Source organism: Desmodus rotundus, chromosome 2 (assembly GCF_022682495.2).
Source record: "Desmodus rotundus isolate HL8 chromosome 2, HLdesRot8A.1, whole genome shotgun sequence".
Lineage (NCBI taxonomy): Eukaryota > Metazoa > Chordata > Mammalia > Chiroptera > Phyllostomidae > Desmodus > Desmodus rotundus.
In genome coordinates, this window is record NC_071388.1 from 55,164,192 (window position 1) to 55,181,220 (window position 17,029).

Consider the following 17,029-nt stretch of genomic DNA (forward strand, 5'->3'; position numbering starts at 1 on the left):
GGTGGAAGCAAGGGAGGGAGGGGGGTTTGGCTGGGGTGGGGTGGAATGGTGGGAGGAAAATGAAGACAGCTGCAATTGAACAATAAAATAATTTTTAAAAATGCTATGAAGTTACCCAAAGCAATTTATAGATTCAATGCAATCCCTAATAGAGTACCCATGACATATTTCACAGATATAGAACAAACATTTCAGAAATTCATATGGAACCATAAACGACCCCGGATAGCTGCAGCAATTTTGAGAAAGAAGAACAAAGCAGGAGGGATCACAATACCTGACATCAAACTGTATTACAAGGCCACGGTAATCAAAACAGCCTGGTACTGGCATAAAAACAGGCACATAGACCAATGGAACAGAACAGAGAGCCCAGAAATAAACTCAAGTCTATACGGTCAATTAATATTTGACAAAGGAGGCAGAAACATAAAATGGAGCAAAAACAGCCTCTTCAACAGATGGTGTTGGGAAATCTGGACAGCTACGTTCAAAAAAATGAAACTCGATCACCAACTTACGCCATACACAAAAATAAACTCAAGATGGATAAAAGACTTAAATATAAGTTGTAACACCATAAAAGTCCTTGAGGAAAACATTGGCAGGAAAATCTCAGACATTCCACGCAGCAACATCCTCACAGACACATCCCCTAAAGCAAGGGACATAAAGGAAAGAATAAACAAATGGGACCTCATCAAAATAAAAAGCTTCTGCATGGCCAAGGAAAACAGCACCAAATTACAAAGAGAACCAACAGTATGGGAAAACATATTTGCCAATGATACCTCAGACAAGGGCCTGATCTCCAAAATATATAAAGAACTCACACGACTCCACTCCAGGAAGACAAACAACCCAATTAAAAAATGGGCAAAGGACTTGAACAGACACTTCTCCAAGGAAGACATACAGAGGGCCCAGAGACATATGAAAAGATGCTCAGCATCACTAGCCATCAGAGAGATGCAAATCAAAACCACAATGAGGTATCATCTCACACCAGTCAGAGTGGCCAACATAAACAAATCCACAAACAAATGTTGGAGAGGATGCGGAGAAAAGGGAACCTTAGTGCACTGTTGGTGGGAACGCAGACTGGTGAGGCCACTGTGGAAAACAATATGGAATTTCCTCAGAAAACTAAAAATGGAACTGCCCTTTGACCCAGCAATTCCGCTGCTGGGATTATACCCTAAGAACCCTGAAACACCAATCCAAAAGAACCTGTGCACCCCAATGTTCATAGCAGCACAATTTACAATAGCCAAGTACTGGAAGCAACTGAAGTGCCCATCAGCAAACGAGTGGATCCAAAAACTATGGTATATTTACACAATGGAATTCTACGCAGCAGAGAGAAAGAAGGAGCTTACACCTTTGCAACAGCATGGATGAAACTGGAGAGCATTATGCTAAGTGAAATAAGCCAGGCGGTGAGGGACAAATACCATATGATCTCACCTTTAACTGGAACATAATCAATAGAAGAAAAAAGCAAACAAAATATAACCAGAGACATTGAAGTTAAGAACAATAGCCGGGGGGGGGGGGGCGGGGACAGTGGGAAGAGGGGATTACAGGAACTACTATAAAGGACACATGGACAAAACCAAGGGGGAGGGTGGAGGTGGGGGAGGGAGGTGGGTTCAGCTGGGGTGGGGTGGAGGGATGGGGAGAAAAGGAATACAACTGTAATTGAATAACAATAAAAATTAAAAAAAAATGCTATGAAGTTTTCGATATGTAGGTACTTCATGTCCACTGTTTAGCTTATTCCTAGATATTTAATTGTTTGTTGCAGTTACAAAAGAAATTGCTTTTTTCCTTACTTTTTCTGAAATGTCATTGTTAGTATATAGGAAAGCAATGGATTTTTGTACATTGATTTTATATCCTGAAAGTTTACTGTATTTGTTGTTTCTAATAGTATATTGGTGGAGTTTTTAGGGTTTTCTATATACAGAATCATGTCATCTGCAAAAAAGTGACACTTTTATTTCTTCATTTCCAACTTGGATGCCTTTTATTTCTTTCTCTTGCCTGATTACTCTGGCTAGGACTTCCAGAACCATGTTGAATAAGAATGATGAAAGTGGGCATCTTTGTCTTGTTCCTGATTTTAGGGAAAAAGATTTCTCTCTTTAACCATTCAGTATATTGGCTGAAGATTTGTCATATATGGCCTTCATTATATTGAGGTATTTTCTTTCTATACCCATTTCATTGACTGCTTTAATCATAAATGGATACTATATCTTATCGAATGCTCTTTCTGCATCAATTGGTAAGATCTAGTGATCTTTATCCTTTGTTTTGTTAATGTGGTATGTTACATTAATAATTTGTTCAACCATTCTTGTGCTCCTGGAATAAACCTCACTTGATCATGGGTATTATTTTTTAAATATATTGTTCTGTTTGATTTGCTATTATTTTGTTTAGGATTTTGCACCCACATTCATCAGAGATATTAGTCTGTAGTTTTGTTTTGTAGTGTTTGCCAGGTTTAGGTATCAGGGTTATGTTGGCTTCATAAGATGTGTTAGGAAATATTGCCTCTTCTTCAATTTTTTGGAAGAGTTCAATAAGGATTTGTATTAAGTCTTCTTTGAATGTTTGGTAGAATTTACTAGTGAAATCATCTGGTCCTGGACTTTTAATTTTGGGGAGGTTTTTGTGGTCATTAAAATTTCTTCACTGTTGATGAGTCTGTTTAGATTTTCTATTTCTTCATGATTCAATCTAGGAGGTTGTATATTTGTAGGAACTTAGCCATTTCTTCTAGGTTACTGAATTTGGTGGCATATAGTCTTTAATAGTATTCTGGTACGATCCTTTGTATATCTGTGATGTCGATGGTAACTTCTCTCTCATGTGTGATTTTGTTTATATGAGTCTCCTCTTTTTTCCTTAATGAGGCTATCCAGGTGGTTGTCAATTTTATTAATCTTTTCAAAGAACCAGCTCTTTGTTGTATTAATTTTTGTATAGTTTTTTCATTCTCTATTTCATTCAATTCTGCTCTAATCTTTATTTTTTCTTCTACTGACTTTGGGTTGCTTTTGTGTTTTCCTTAGTTCTTTAAGATGTGATGTTTGGTTGTTTACTTGGAATTTTTGTTTGTTTATTTCTTGAGCGAGGCCTGCAATGATATAAACTTCCCTCTTTTTTTAAAAGATTTTATTTATTTTTAGAGAGATGAGAAGGGAGGGAGAAAGAGAGGAAGAGAAACATTAATGTGTGGTTGTCTCTCACATGCCCCAACTGGGACCTGGCCTGCATTCTAGGCATTGTGCCCTGCCTGGGAATCGAACTGACAACCCTTTGGTTCGTAGGCTGGCAGTCAATACATTGAGCAACACCAATGTTAAACTTCCCTCTTATTACTGATGTTTTGATATGTTACATTGCCATTCTTATTTGTCTCTCTACATCTTTTCACCTCACCTTTTTATTTCTTCTTTGACTCATGTTTTAGTAGTATATTGTTTAATCTTTACATATTAGTAATTTCTTTCTTTTTTAAAAAAAAGATTTTTGTTTATTTATTTTTAGAGAGAGGGGAAAGGAGAGAGAAAGCGAGGGAGAGAAACATCAATGTGTGGTTGCCTCTCATGTACCCCCCACTGGGGACCTGGCCTGAAACCCAGGCATGTGTCCTGCCTGGGAAATGAACTGGCGACCCTTTGCTTCGCAGTCTGGCACTCAATCCACTGAGCCACACCAGCCAGGGCTATTTGTAGATTTCTTTACTTTGTTTGAGCAGTTGACTTTTAATTTCAAAGCACTGTGGTCAGAGAATATACTAGGTACAATTTCAGTCTTGAGTTTGTTGAGACTAGTTTTATGACACAACATATGTTCTGTCCTCGAGAATGTACCATGTGCACCATAGAAGAATGTATAATCTGATGTTCTGGGGAGAAAGGCTGTGTAAATGTCAATTATGTCCATTGGTATAATGTGTCATTTAAGACTGATATTTCTTTGTTGATTTTCTGTTTAGATAATCTGTCTAGAGCTGTCAATGGAATATTAAGGTCTCCAACTATGATTGTGTTTTTGTCAGTTTCTCCCTTTAGTTCTGTTAGTATTTGCTTTATATGTTTTGGTGCTTCTTGATTGGGTGCATATATATCAAGAAGATGTATCAGGAAGCACCACAATGTAACTCTTTTTGATATAGTATCCACTTTATCATTATAAAATTTCCATCTTTGTTTCTTGTTACCTTTATTATCTTGAAATCTATTTTGTCAGATGTAAGTATGGCTATACCTCACCGTAAGTTTTGGTGCTGCTATGTTGGTGCATATATATTTACAAATGCAATATTCTCTTGTTTGATTGACTGTTTTATCATTACATAATGACCTCTTCACCTCTTGTTATGGTTTGATTGAAGTCTATTTTGTCTGATGTACATATAGACAAAAACTAAAGCTTCAGACATGTGCTGTGCTCATTTGGGAGATACTAGGAGTGAGGAGACCTGGAGTGAGGGGTAAAGAAAGGGTGAAGATGGTGTCCACTGATTTTCTGGTCTCTGAAAAGTGTAGCTGTCAGCTGGTTGATGTGTGTTAAGTAGATGCCTGCCCCTAAGGTCACAGCTATTAAGATAAGCAAATAGGTCTCTTTTATGGAAAACGTGAGTGTGTTTCTGACTGCCACCTGTGTTCCAGGTCCTGGAGGTATAGTCATGCTGACTCTACACTGGCCTTTTGAGAACTGGCACTGAGTTTTCCATAGCCTTGTGGGTGTTGTGGACTCAAGCCTCACTCACTTTCAAAGATAGATGTTTTGGAGCTCATTTCTTAGATGGAAGTCTTAGAAGCTGTGGCACCAGATGTATGCCAAACCCTCATTCCACAGCTGGGAGCTGGGAGTTCTCTCTCTGTTATATGCATCTGTGCTAAGCTAGAGTTTATTGTGAAATTATGTTTCAGTCTCTTCTCTCTGTTCAGTTCAAGTTTTTTTCTCATTTGCTTGATGTATAGGACCTTCTCAGCTGGTTTCTGAGTTCCTTTCAAAGGGAATGTTCCATATATAGCCATAGATTTGGTGTGTCTGCAGGTGGAGGTGCGTTCAGGAGTATCCACCATGGCTATCTTGAACTGTAACCCTTCAATCTTCATTCTTTTAAATCATTCTTTTCTAGATGTCCACCAGTTTACTGGTATTTTTAAAGTTTAGAATCTATTACTATAGTGTTTATAACACACAAGATAAAGGATTATTGACACATACATTGCAATAGCTACTACATTTGTTACAGACGATAACAATTCTATCACATCATCTTAGCATACCTCTGGATTTTTAACAGTTACATGAGCTTGTAGTTAAATAAAACTCATATTTCCTCTACACGATATGTTGGCACATCTCTTATTTTGAAATTTTGAAGATAATTTTAAATCTGAGATGTTATATGTATCTGTTTAAAATTTTCATTTTTTCCATCACAAGAAAAGAAGTATTTATTAAAATTAACTATATGCAAGGCACAGTGTTCTTACCAGTATTGGGGACGTATAGAAAAATGATGCAAAGGCAGAGCCTGCTATGAAGAAGCTCATAGTCTAGTAAAGATGAGTCATAAACAGAAGTAGCTATAATGCACAATAGAATGTGCTAATTTCCATAATAACATCAGCATTACAATTTGGCGTGAAGAGAATGGTTCCAGAAGGTAATACAGACTGAATGAAAATCAGATAATTTTGAGACAGAAACAATTTTGGCATCAAAAAATGAATAGCATTTAGACAGACAGAAAAATATAGGCAAGTATTAGGGCAAGGGAAAAGTACAAATAAATATTGAGAAATAGGAGTACCTCAAGAATGGCTGAGTTTTAAAAAAGTTTATTAGCCTATGATGATGTACAATCCAGACATTTTTATTCTTTAGATTCAAAATTAAATTTGAAAAGTTTCATAATTTTTTTTAGCTTTTTAACAGTGAGATTTCACTGCTTCCCTCTCTGGTGAGGCTGATTGATGTTCAGGTTTGTGTAGCTTTCTCTTTGTAATTGTCCCCAAATTTAGGAAAAGCAGCAATCAAAATCTGCTGCCAATGTGATGATTCTCAGCCCTCACCACTGTCTCATTTGTTGTTTGAATAATTGAAATATTTCCTGAAAAGGGATTTACATTTTGGCATTTTCTGAAGTTACAACCAGGCATAAATCATTGATCAATGCACCTATGTAAATATTTGTTTGCATTCATAAACACACATAATATACCCTATTTGTTAGAATAAAGGGGTAAAATATGATGTACATATCAAGAATAAAAGTATTTTTTACTTCTCACAATAGAGTCATAACCCTTTGTGGTATAAAATTTACTTTGAGAGTCAATCACATCTCCTTTTATAATCTTTAATACATGACTTTTTGTCCATTCTACTTTATTCCTGGTATTCATTTTTGAAAAATGTATATTAATTATAATATAAAGCACTACAATAATGTTTTTATACATTTGACTCAGGTAATTGTTGCATAGTTCATTCATAATGATTATCAAAGAAGAGAACATATTAATATCTTGTAGACTGAAAGACATTTATAATATTGTTAGAATTTTGCATTTGTTTCATATTAAAAAATCCAAGAACTAGCAGTTTGTCAGTTTATATAGACTACATTTTTATAACTTTCTTCTTTTCTTTTTATAGTCCTCTGAAATACTACAGTAAAAATTATATCTTTTTTCTTTTCTTTTCTGTTTTGTTTGTTTGTTTGCGCAGGAAGAGAGGCTGGGTAAACCACCTGCCCTCCAGGCCCTCTAGGCCAGCTCCTCAAAGATGCGGGCAATGGGTCTGACTGGAACCACCCCACACGCGTGCGCCTGGCCCCGCTCGTGCATCAGCAATCTTGGTGGTCAGGGAGGTTCTTTCTTATTTTTTAATATGCAAATGTGGCTTCTAATTCTTGTGTCCAAGCTCACGAGTGGTACATGTATTAAGCACACATAAACAAAATATTCAGCAAGTGATTCTATACTTTGTTTATGCATAATCTACAAGCCTTTGCTTGCTTTTTATCTTTTTGGTTAATGAAATCTTTATTGCTATTATCTATATTCATCTGAGGATGAAAAGACAATATTGAAAACTTGCTAATTATGCTACTTATTAATACTTCTAATAAATATTTCTTGGAGAGTATAAAATTTTTAGTTCAAATAGAAAATTCAGATTTTTTTAAGATTATGATACTAAATCAAGGGGTCCCAGGAATGTAGTAACATGTTATTTTCCAAGAATTCTTACTTTTGTTTGTTTTTCATAGCCTGCTGTTTCTCTTTAGTGCAAGCATCAATTTTTCAAATTCCTCAGTATACACTGGATTTTTTGTTTTTAGAGTTCTCTGTTCCCGTAGCTTAGTATATTTGTATTTACTCTTGTTGGCAATTATTAAATTTATCTTGGTATGCTGTGTCTCCATGTACCCGTTGGTTTTAGTTTGTTCATATTTCAGAATAGAAGGCCGTGACTTGTCACTTTTCTCTGCTCTTGCATGCCTGTTTCTCTGCTAGCTCTCTCCCACCTGCAGGACTAAGACTAGGAGGTCAGGTATGAACAATGCTGGTGATCTTTAGGGTGAACAGATGGGGAAATCACTCTTTGAATGAGAAGATGAGGAGAGCTAAATTTACTCTGGCACCAGAAGCCGTTCCAGAAACATTAAAAACCTTATGCTCATGCAGTTAATTCCTTTAAGTGCTATTTTGAGGTAATGCTGGGCTGCTATGCTCGGTGTGCATGGAGACAAGGAAGGGGTTAGAAAGGAAATCAGTGTGGGGCACCAGACAACACAGTGTTTCAGTAGACAGACTTTAATAACTGTTTTTAAACATTCTTCCTACTCTCATTTTCCAGGACACTTGTCTCTGAGCCACGTACCTCCATGGGCTCAGGGTGGTTCTTCGTACAGACTGTTTATGTAAATACTGGGCTGCCTTTGCCTTTTATCTTTCATTGTCTTCATTTGCATAATTTCATGAGGTACTTAAGAGAAAGGAGAGATAAATTCTTATCTTTAGTTGTTTTTAACTGGAAGAGACATTTTTTGAGACACTTGCTTTAAAAGTCAGTTTATCAGTTATATGGAAAATGGAGTGTACGAAGGAGCAGAGGCTGGTTTCCGGGATGTAAGTAATTAGGTTCAGAAATTGGGTGGTGACAGTAGAAATGGAGATGAAGAAAGAGAAGAATTAAAAGGAAGGTGAAATTTGTAACATTTGGTGATTATTTTGTCATCAGAGTTGTGTATACATAGGAAGAAGTAATTGCTTCCTTTTGCATGACCAGTAGATATAATTCTAATATGAAAACAATATGTAAAGCTCCAGACTACATGTCTCTTCAGAACTACCCTGTACCGGTATAATTAGGTTTGAAGTAATTAAAATTTGATTTACTGATCTTCATTGAAAAATTATATTTTCTGAAATCTAATACAGAGCCATTATGTCTGGATTTACATGTAAACAGTATGAGCAATTCATAGAAAAGCTGGAAGACGTAATTCTACACCTAATTCTTCATTTTTTTCCTCATCTTTTTCCATCACTCCATAAAATAATGTCCGAGGCTCAACCTTTTAACTCAGATTAATCAAATGTTTATGCTTTTGATTCTGGAGCAAAAACTCCATTCTTATCCAAATAACAGGTTTATTCACCTGTGTTTGGTATATTATTTTTGTTGTATTATTCTATGGGCTTTGCTTAGTTAATTCTCATAACTTTTCTGCAGAATACTAAAAAAAAATCTATGCCTAATTAAGACCACTAATGCCACCCTCTTCCAGATCCTCATGGTTGCTGATATTTGCTCTCTATATTAATTCTAAGTTATTTTTGTTACAATTAAAAAAAATCCTTACTCATTTTCTTTGATTCTTTTTTTTTTTCCAATCAGGCCCAAATGCACTAAATTAGGATGCTTACCAAATCCATTTAACAGTACTTTCTCTAAGGCATAATGATATTCAAAGCTCTAAATCCCAAGCAAATAACAAAATCATGTCTTTTTTTTAACTCATTGTAACATAGAGAAAGATTACCACTCACCTCATAGAAACCTCTCCTCTCTTCTTTTTAAAATTTTTTTGTCTTTCTCTGTTTTATTGTTGTTCAAGTACAGGGGTCTCCATTTCCTCCCACCACTCTCCTCCATCCCACCCATCCCCACCCCCCACCTCGATCCTACCCCGCTTTGGCTTTGTCCTTGTGTCCTTTATACAGGTTCCTTGTAGAACCTCCCCTCCAACTCCCCTCCCCCCTTGGTTACTATCAGTTTGTTCTTTATTTCAATGTCTCTGGTTATATTTTGCTTGCTTGTTTGTATTGTTGATTAGGTTCCATTTATAGGTGAAATCATACAGTATTTGTCTCTTACCACCTGGCTTATTTCACTTAGCATAATGCTCTCCAGATCCATCCATGTTATTGCGAAGGGTAGGAGTTCCTTCTTTCCTTCTGCTGCATAGCATTTCATTGTGTAAATTTTTGATCCACTCATTTACTGATGGGCACTTAGGCTGCTTCCAATACTTGCCTATTGTAAATTGTGCTGCTATCAACATTGAGATGTATAGGTTCTTTTGAACTGATGTTTTAGGATTCTTAGGGTATAATCACAGCAGTGGAATTGGCAGGTCAAAAGGCAGCTCCATTTTTAGCTTTCTGAGGAAATTCTATACTGTTGTCCACAGTGGCTGCACCAGTCTGCATTCCCACCAACAGTGTACTAGGGTTTCCTTTTCTCCACAGCCTCACCAGCACTTGTTGTTTGTTGATTTGGTTATGATGGCCATTCTGACCAGTCCAAGGTCCTATCTCATTGTGGTTTTAATTTGCATCTCTCTGATGGCTAGTGATACTGCGCATCCTTTCATATGTTTCTGGGTCCTCTGTATGTCCTACTTGGAGAAGTGTCTGTTCAGGTCCTTTGCCCATTTTTAATTGGGTTGTTTGTCTTCCTGAAGTAGAGTCATGTGAGTTCTTTGTATATTTTGGAGATCAAACCCTTGTCCAAGTTATCATTTGCAGATATATTTTCCCATATGGTTGGATCCCTTTTCATTTTGTTGAGGTTTTCTTTAGCCATGCAGAAGCTTTCCTGCTAGTCTCTAGGCAGTTCTACTCCAACCTTTGTGGACTTTTCTTCCTCTTTGCAGTGAAGTATGGTGTCCCAAGGCTTCTTCCAAGCTCGACATTCTTTAGTTTACATGCAATAGAATTTCAGTGGATTAAGCCATGCACTCATGGCTTTGATTCCTGAATTTAGCCCTTTAAATATGTGGGGTAGTATGATAGGTCATAGGAAATCTTGTGGATATTTATAGGTTAGACAATATAACAAATAACTCAATGGAAAAAATAGAAATAGATTTTTATAGAGCTGATCTCATTTAGAATACAATTGGAAAGCCTGGGAGTTGTCATAAAGGAAAAAAAAAGAGTCATTTTTGTCAATTTTTTCTTAATATTTTTTCTATGTATTCAAGAAATGTCATCAGTTTTTCCCTTGAAACAAATCTGAATAGTTGTTTTAGAAGATAGTTGTACTTTAATCATTGTGTGTGTGTGATGGGTTAATTGTTCAAACATTTCAGAATTATATAAAGTAGCTATTAGTTCCTGCATATGCGTATCTCAACTGTGAAAGAATTACTTTTAAATTTGATGTGTTCTTCCAGCTTTTTTAATTTAAGAGTATTTTATATAGTGTATATGCAATTACTATTTTTTTTACAAAAAATGAATTACAATTTACATAATTTCTTCAAAGTAACTTGCTTTTCCTGTACCTACTACATTATAGACATTTCCTTCTTCCCCTCTCTTTCTCCCTGTTCCCTGTCTAAATGCTTATGAATCTTAATTTTAAGAAAATAAAATTTCCTTTTCTGTATGAACATTTATTTATTTATTTATTTTTAAAGATTTTATTTACTCACTTTTAGAGAGAGGGGAAGAGAGAGAGAAAGAAAGAAACATCAACGTGTGGTTGCCTCTCACGTATCACCCCTCGGGGACCTGGCCTGCAACCCTGGCATGTGTCCTGACTGGGAATTGAACTGGCGACCCTTATGTCTCAGGCCAGTGCTCAATCCACTGAGCCACACCAGCCAGGGCTGAACAGTTATTTATTAAATAACCCACAATTGGTTAACATTTAGGATGTCTCTATTCATTTTACTGTTAATATTAAAACGATTTTGCAACACCCAGGTACATATATCTTTGAAGGCTTTTGCATTTATTTAATATATATATAGAATAAATTCCAAGAATAAATTATATCTATAGAATAAATGCTCAACTAATATGTCCATTTAGTTTTTTTACACTTAATACTATATTTCCTCCTGATTAATATCAGCTTACTTTTCCATCAAGAGTGTGTAAAAAATGTTGCTTTCTGAGCTTTTACTATCAATGAATAATTCAAACTTTTGAATCTTTTCTAATCTGATTTATTTTTTACTAGCTATTAATATTTATTTTTTAATAAGTTTTATGTTTATCACTATGCCTGTTTCCTTTCAAAATATTTGCCTCCTGTATTTGTAGTTCTTTCCTGATCACGAGTAAGTTGTTGCCGCCCTTTTCTTTTGTCTGAGTGCCTGTAGTGTTGTGCATGACGGAAAAACTTCATCTTCTAGAATTTGATGGTTCATTTCTATATAGACTTTTGTGTGCGTGTGTGACCCTGCATCATATTTTAATTTTTCTAAATGGTTTTACCTAATAGCAATGTTTTCAGCTTTATGTTACAGTCTACCTGAACTAGTGGCCTAAGTACTAAATGATTTCTTAACACATGCATGATCTCACTTAAGAATGTTGGAATTTTGGACATAGGTAGACTAGGACTGGAACAACAGCTCTAGGGTGTCACCAAAGACCCGTATTCCTTCTGTTATGTGAGTTTCTATCTTTAGAGTATTGAGTTACTGACTCATTGTGATTGCTGCTGTATTTCCAGGCTTCAAATCACGTTTGAAGGAGGAAGTGGGCAGAACAATGGAGCCAGTCACATCTGCCCTTTTTAACAGAAAAGTAAATGCTTTTCGAGAAACCCTAATAGCCTTCTGGTTATGTTTCATTGTCAAGAGCTGAGTTACAGGGCAACCCCTAGGTACAAAGAAGCTGAGAAAACAACTAGTTTTAAAATATATGTAGACCTATAGGATAAACCTATATTCTAGATACATGCTTTTTAACATGTATCTAAAAACATTTCATGCGGTTTTTATGATTGCATACCTGTGCTCCTGCTATAGCAAATAAGAAATTTAACCTTTGCACTTCTCTTTTTTCTCTCTTTTTCTGCACACCCCACATGTGTGTGTGAGATCATAATTCTGCACAGTTTTGCAAAAATCTTGTTTTTTCTTCATCTACTATTATAATAGATATTTTGTATCCTGTTTTCCCACATACTTAAGTATCATGTCTATCATCTACCTTACAATCCAACTTTAAGAAAAAAAGAATCATATTCTATGCATAAATCATAATTTATTCATCTATTCAGCAATCTTGAGCATTTTACATATTTATTAACAATCTTTTTATGTAAATTCTGATATGATTAAAAGACCTGTGGACATGAAGTAGAAGAAAGTCACTTAATTTTTTTACTTCTCGTTTTCTAGGACTTGAACATTTGGAGGTTGTACCTTGTCATATCCAAAGTTGTGCACAATTGAAAACCTGTTTTCTAGTGAGGCTCTGTGGACAGAAGTGCTTTGACATATTCTATGGGATTACACCAATATATAGAAGATGCCACTACTGTTACTGTGACTTTGCACTCACTCAGTGCACTGGGAACGTGGGTGAAAGACAGTAGACTGGGGACTTGCACAGGGATCCAGAGGGACATGACTGCCCTGTAAAGGGGCCAGGCTGACAGGAAGTTTATGTAAGTAGACCAGATCCAGACTACTAAATATTGTCACTGTTCAGTTTGGATTTAGACTTAAAAATGAAGTTTATACTATTTTGTCAGCATTGAGCAGCAAGGTATTTGCAACACCAGTGGCACATTTGTATCACTGGGAAGATTTTAATAAAGAACACAATGTCTCTGGAGACGTGGCTAGGGATTTTGACTTAATTGGTATGGAATGAGGCTGCGGTATTGGAATTAAAAAAAAAAATCTCTCCACAATTAGTATTAAAAAAAATGTAACTTAAACATTTAGCCTGGATTGAAAGTCGCCCATACAGGATAAAGTTGATTTCCCTATATTTTACACTGCACTTCCCCAACTTCTCCCCCTTCTCCCACCATTCCGATTAGCATATTCATTATGGTTTTTGTGTTCCTATCACTTTACTACCTTAAAAGCCAATTTAAAAATGGTAGGGATATATCCACTGGTGACCAGACCTACTTACCCTTGCTGGATGGCCTTGAATCACCCAATCTGGAACAGATTTGACTCCATACATGTGCCATGGCTTTGCCTACACATTTCCTGTGAAGATGATCAAGATGCAACATACAGATGACCAGCGTGAAGAGATTTTCTGCATGATTCTAAATAATTTTAGATTTTGTATATTGACTATTTTTCTCTTTAATCAGGAATAGCAAATCAGATATGGGAATCAAATTTCAATTATATGCTCAATCTTTATGGTTGCCTTTACTTAACTATTTGATAACTATTTCCAGTTTCCTTGGAAAAATAAGATTACACGTATATGCATTCACTAAATTGATTGGAATTTAATTCAGTCTGGTTGTCAAAAATAGTAATTACTAAACTTTTATGTTGTATAAAATGTATCCATAAAAATGGTCTGTTTCTTGTCTGATAATGCGAATAACATCAAATCCTCTCTCCTACATAAAAGTGAGTACATTTTCTATGGCAGGTGATGGAAATAACACAGCCAGTGTTCAATAGAAATTTGTGTTCCCATGAGTCTGCTGGCACAGCTGAGCAGAGTTGATGAGGTGTTGTGTCACCTATAGCATGGATGACCTAAGAAGTATATCACATACGTATAAAACTTGGTTTTCAACAACTGGTTTATTTAAAAAAGAACTGTTTAATTTCTCTATTAGTCTTTCCATTTATTTTCTACAGCTAACTCTAAACTTACTTAAAAATATAATATATTTTAAAACATTCAAAGTACTTGTGATTATGATGTAGGTGTCCAAATAAGTACTGAGATTATATTTATTATTTGATTATGCTAAAATTGATTTTTTTAAATGCAATTAACTAGTAGACTAAAATAGTTTTATGATTTATTGATACAAGAAAATATTTTGTATTTTTAAAAAGTTTTATAAAACAATCTAGTAAAATTTAAACTTTTTCTGAAAATGATTTTTTAAGCTTATCTATTTCCCACCTAATCTGTTATATAGAATAATAACCACAGAGATATCCATAAAAATTACAACAAAGATATAGTCAGTTAATGAAAAATTTTAAGTTGTTATTTATATGTTGCCTTTCCGAAAGGAGATAGTACATAGCATGGATGAGAATATTATTTATTCAAGTGTTAAGTGGATGAGAACACTTCTCTCTTAGCTTTCTGAATTCTCATTCTATGTATTTTAGACGTTCTCCTTTTGCCATTTTTAGTCCACTCACATTCTCACTGTAGAATAGTTGTGTACAATTTGGCAAGTTACTTTAACCTTCCTGAGCATTGATTTCTTTTTCTGTCCTTTTTGGCTTATAATAACCATTTCGTTGTACTGCATTGAAATTAGATGAGAACTGCATGTGAGAAGTCTAGCATAATGTGTAAAATGCGCTAATTTATTAAACAAATCATTTCATCATGATTAGTTGTGTTTCAGGCAAAATACCAAATTTTCATATTTGAAACTTCTTATGTTTCTATTGTAATTGATCTTTTAAAAACCAGATATTTATAATTAAATAGAAAATTATTTAGCCCAGAAAATGCATTTCAGTTGTTTCGATACTACGTTTTATTGGAAGAAGCTAATAAAATACTGTTGCAGTCAGCAAAATCTAATATGGTTTTCTCCTTTTTTCTAACAAAATTTCAATTAGTTTATTTTTTTCTATTTAAAATAAACCGTAGATTCCATAAATTATTTAATTTAAATTACTGAAATCTGTGATGCCTAAATTTAACATCTGGACAGTTGCATGAACCATAATACATCTATTAAGTGCAGTGCTCACATATTTTCATGGTAAAAGAAGCCCTAGTATAAGAAATAGACAAAATTATTTGCATATAGAGAATTTTTATTAAAAATTATTTTTTTCTTTCTGAGATAATCCACAGATACCAGAACAAAATATTAGAAGAAAGAAAAAAAGATCAAAATTTATATAAAGAAAAAAAATTGTTGAACTTGCAAAATCAAAATATTATAAATAATTTATTATCCTCATAATTTTAACAATTAAAGGAACTGTGACAGAATTGGAAAAATCAGAATAAAATTGTGAAATATTAAAATGTTGTGTAATTTTCTAGGTTTATTCTCATTTGATAAAGACAACAAATCTAAAATAAATGTATATAATATGCTAATTAAGGCCCCAATAAATCTAATTTTAGTAAACTGCCACATATGCTGCCTGGGCTACACTGTTATTCTTCAGATCACTGCTCCTCTTTTGGAGGAAAGTATGGGTGATTGACCTAACAAGTTTTAGTTTCTCTTATCCAGGATGTTAGGGATAGGGTTTGTTTGCTGGTACCTGTCGGTTTACTGAGACTCAGTTACTGAGTTCAGTCTAGTTTCTAACTCAATTTCAAAGTACAAAGACAAAGTATATGTGTCCAGGAGAAGAAGCCATTCTTTGAATCATGATCTAGTGCAATTACTCGGAGGACACCGGGGCGCAGCTGAGTGGGGAAGTGCAGCATCATTGCTAAAGAAGAGACTCTGAACTCATTAGGCATATCCTGAACTCCTGGGGTTTCTTCATTCGTGGCGATAACTATGATGATACTCACTCCTCTGCCTTTGTACTGTGCTCATGGCAGGGGATGTTCTGGTTTTGACCCCACTGGAGAACACACACTCATCTCATATGTTATCTGCTCTCTATGGGTTCTTATCTTCCACCCTGAATATACTGTATGCTGACTCATTTTGTGCCTTAATGTACATTCTTTTATTATAGCAACTGTACCACTGGATTGCACCTATTTTGGTGAGTGGCATTGCCATTCCTTCAGTTTCTTACAACAGAAACTGGAGCTTGAGTTCTTAATATCTTTTACATCCCATATTCAATCAAGTGCCAGGTTTTGTCAATTCCTTTCCCAATCTTACCTTGCAAGACCATATATGATCTAGCCCAGGGATGTCAAACTAATTTTCACCGGGGGCCACATTCAGCCTTGCCTTCAAAGGGCTGAATGTAACTTTAGGACTGTATAAATGTAACTTACTCTTTAACTAGGGGCAAGGAGCTTGGCATTGCCACCAGGTAGAAACAAGGTGCCGGGCCGTATAAAACAAGGTGGAGGACTGGGATTTGGCCTGTGGGCCTTGTGTTTGCCACCTGTAATAGGCCCTGGATACTTTTCCTACTGTAACTCACACCATCTTCCTCTTGTTTACTATACTCCACTTGCTTAGCCTTCCTCTTTCTCAAGCTTGCCCATCAGGCTCTTGATTCAGAGCCATCACACTTCTTTTTCCATCTGCCTTTCCAAAATATTGTTGTAAATTGCTGTGCTTTCCCCTTTTCTCTGCACAAATGTAACAGCATCTCCATTTCTCTCTATTTCTTCATCCTGAAATACTTTTCTTTATAGCTTTGGGAACATAAAGTTCTCATGCTCCTAAGAAAGAGTTGATTGTTTTCCATTATAGCAATGAGTAACAATCAAGTAACAAATCCAGTATTAAATGGGTTTAATCAACCAGTAATTTATTACAAAAATTCATACACTTCTGAATAAAACCTAGTAACCTCCCCTGCAATCAACTTCATAAAATTAGAAAATCAGCAACAGCTTCT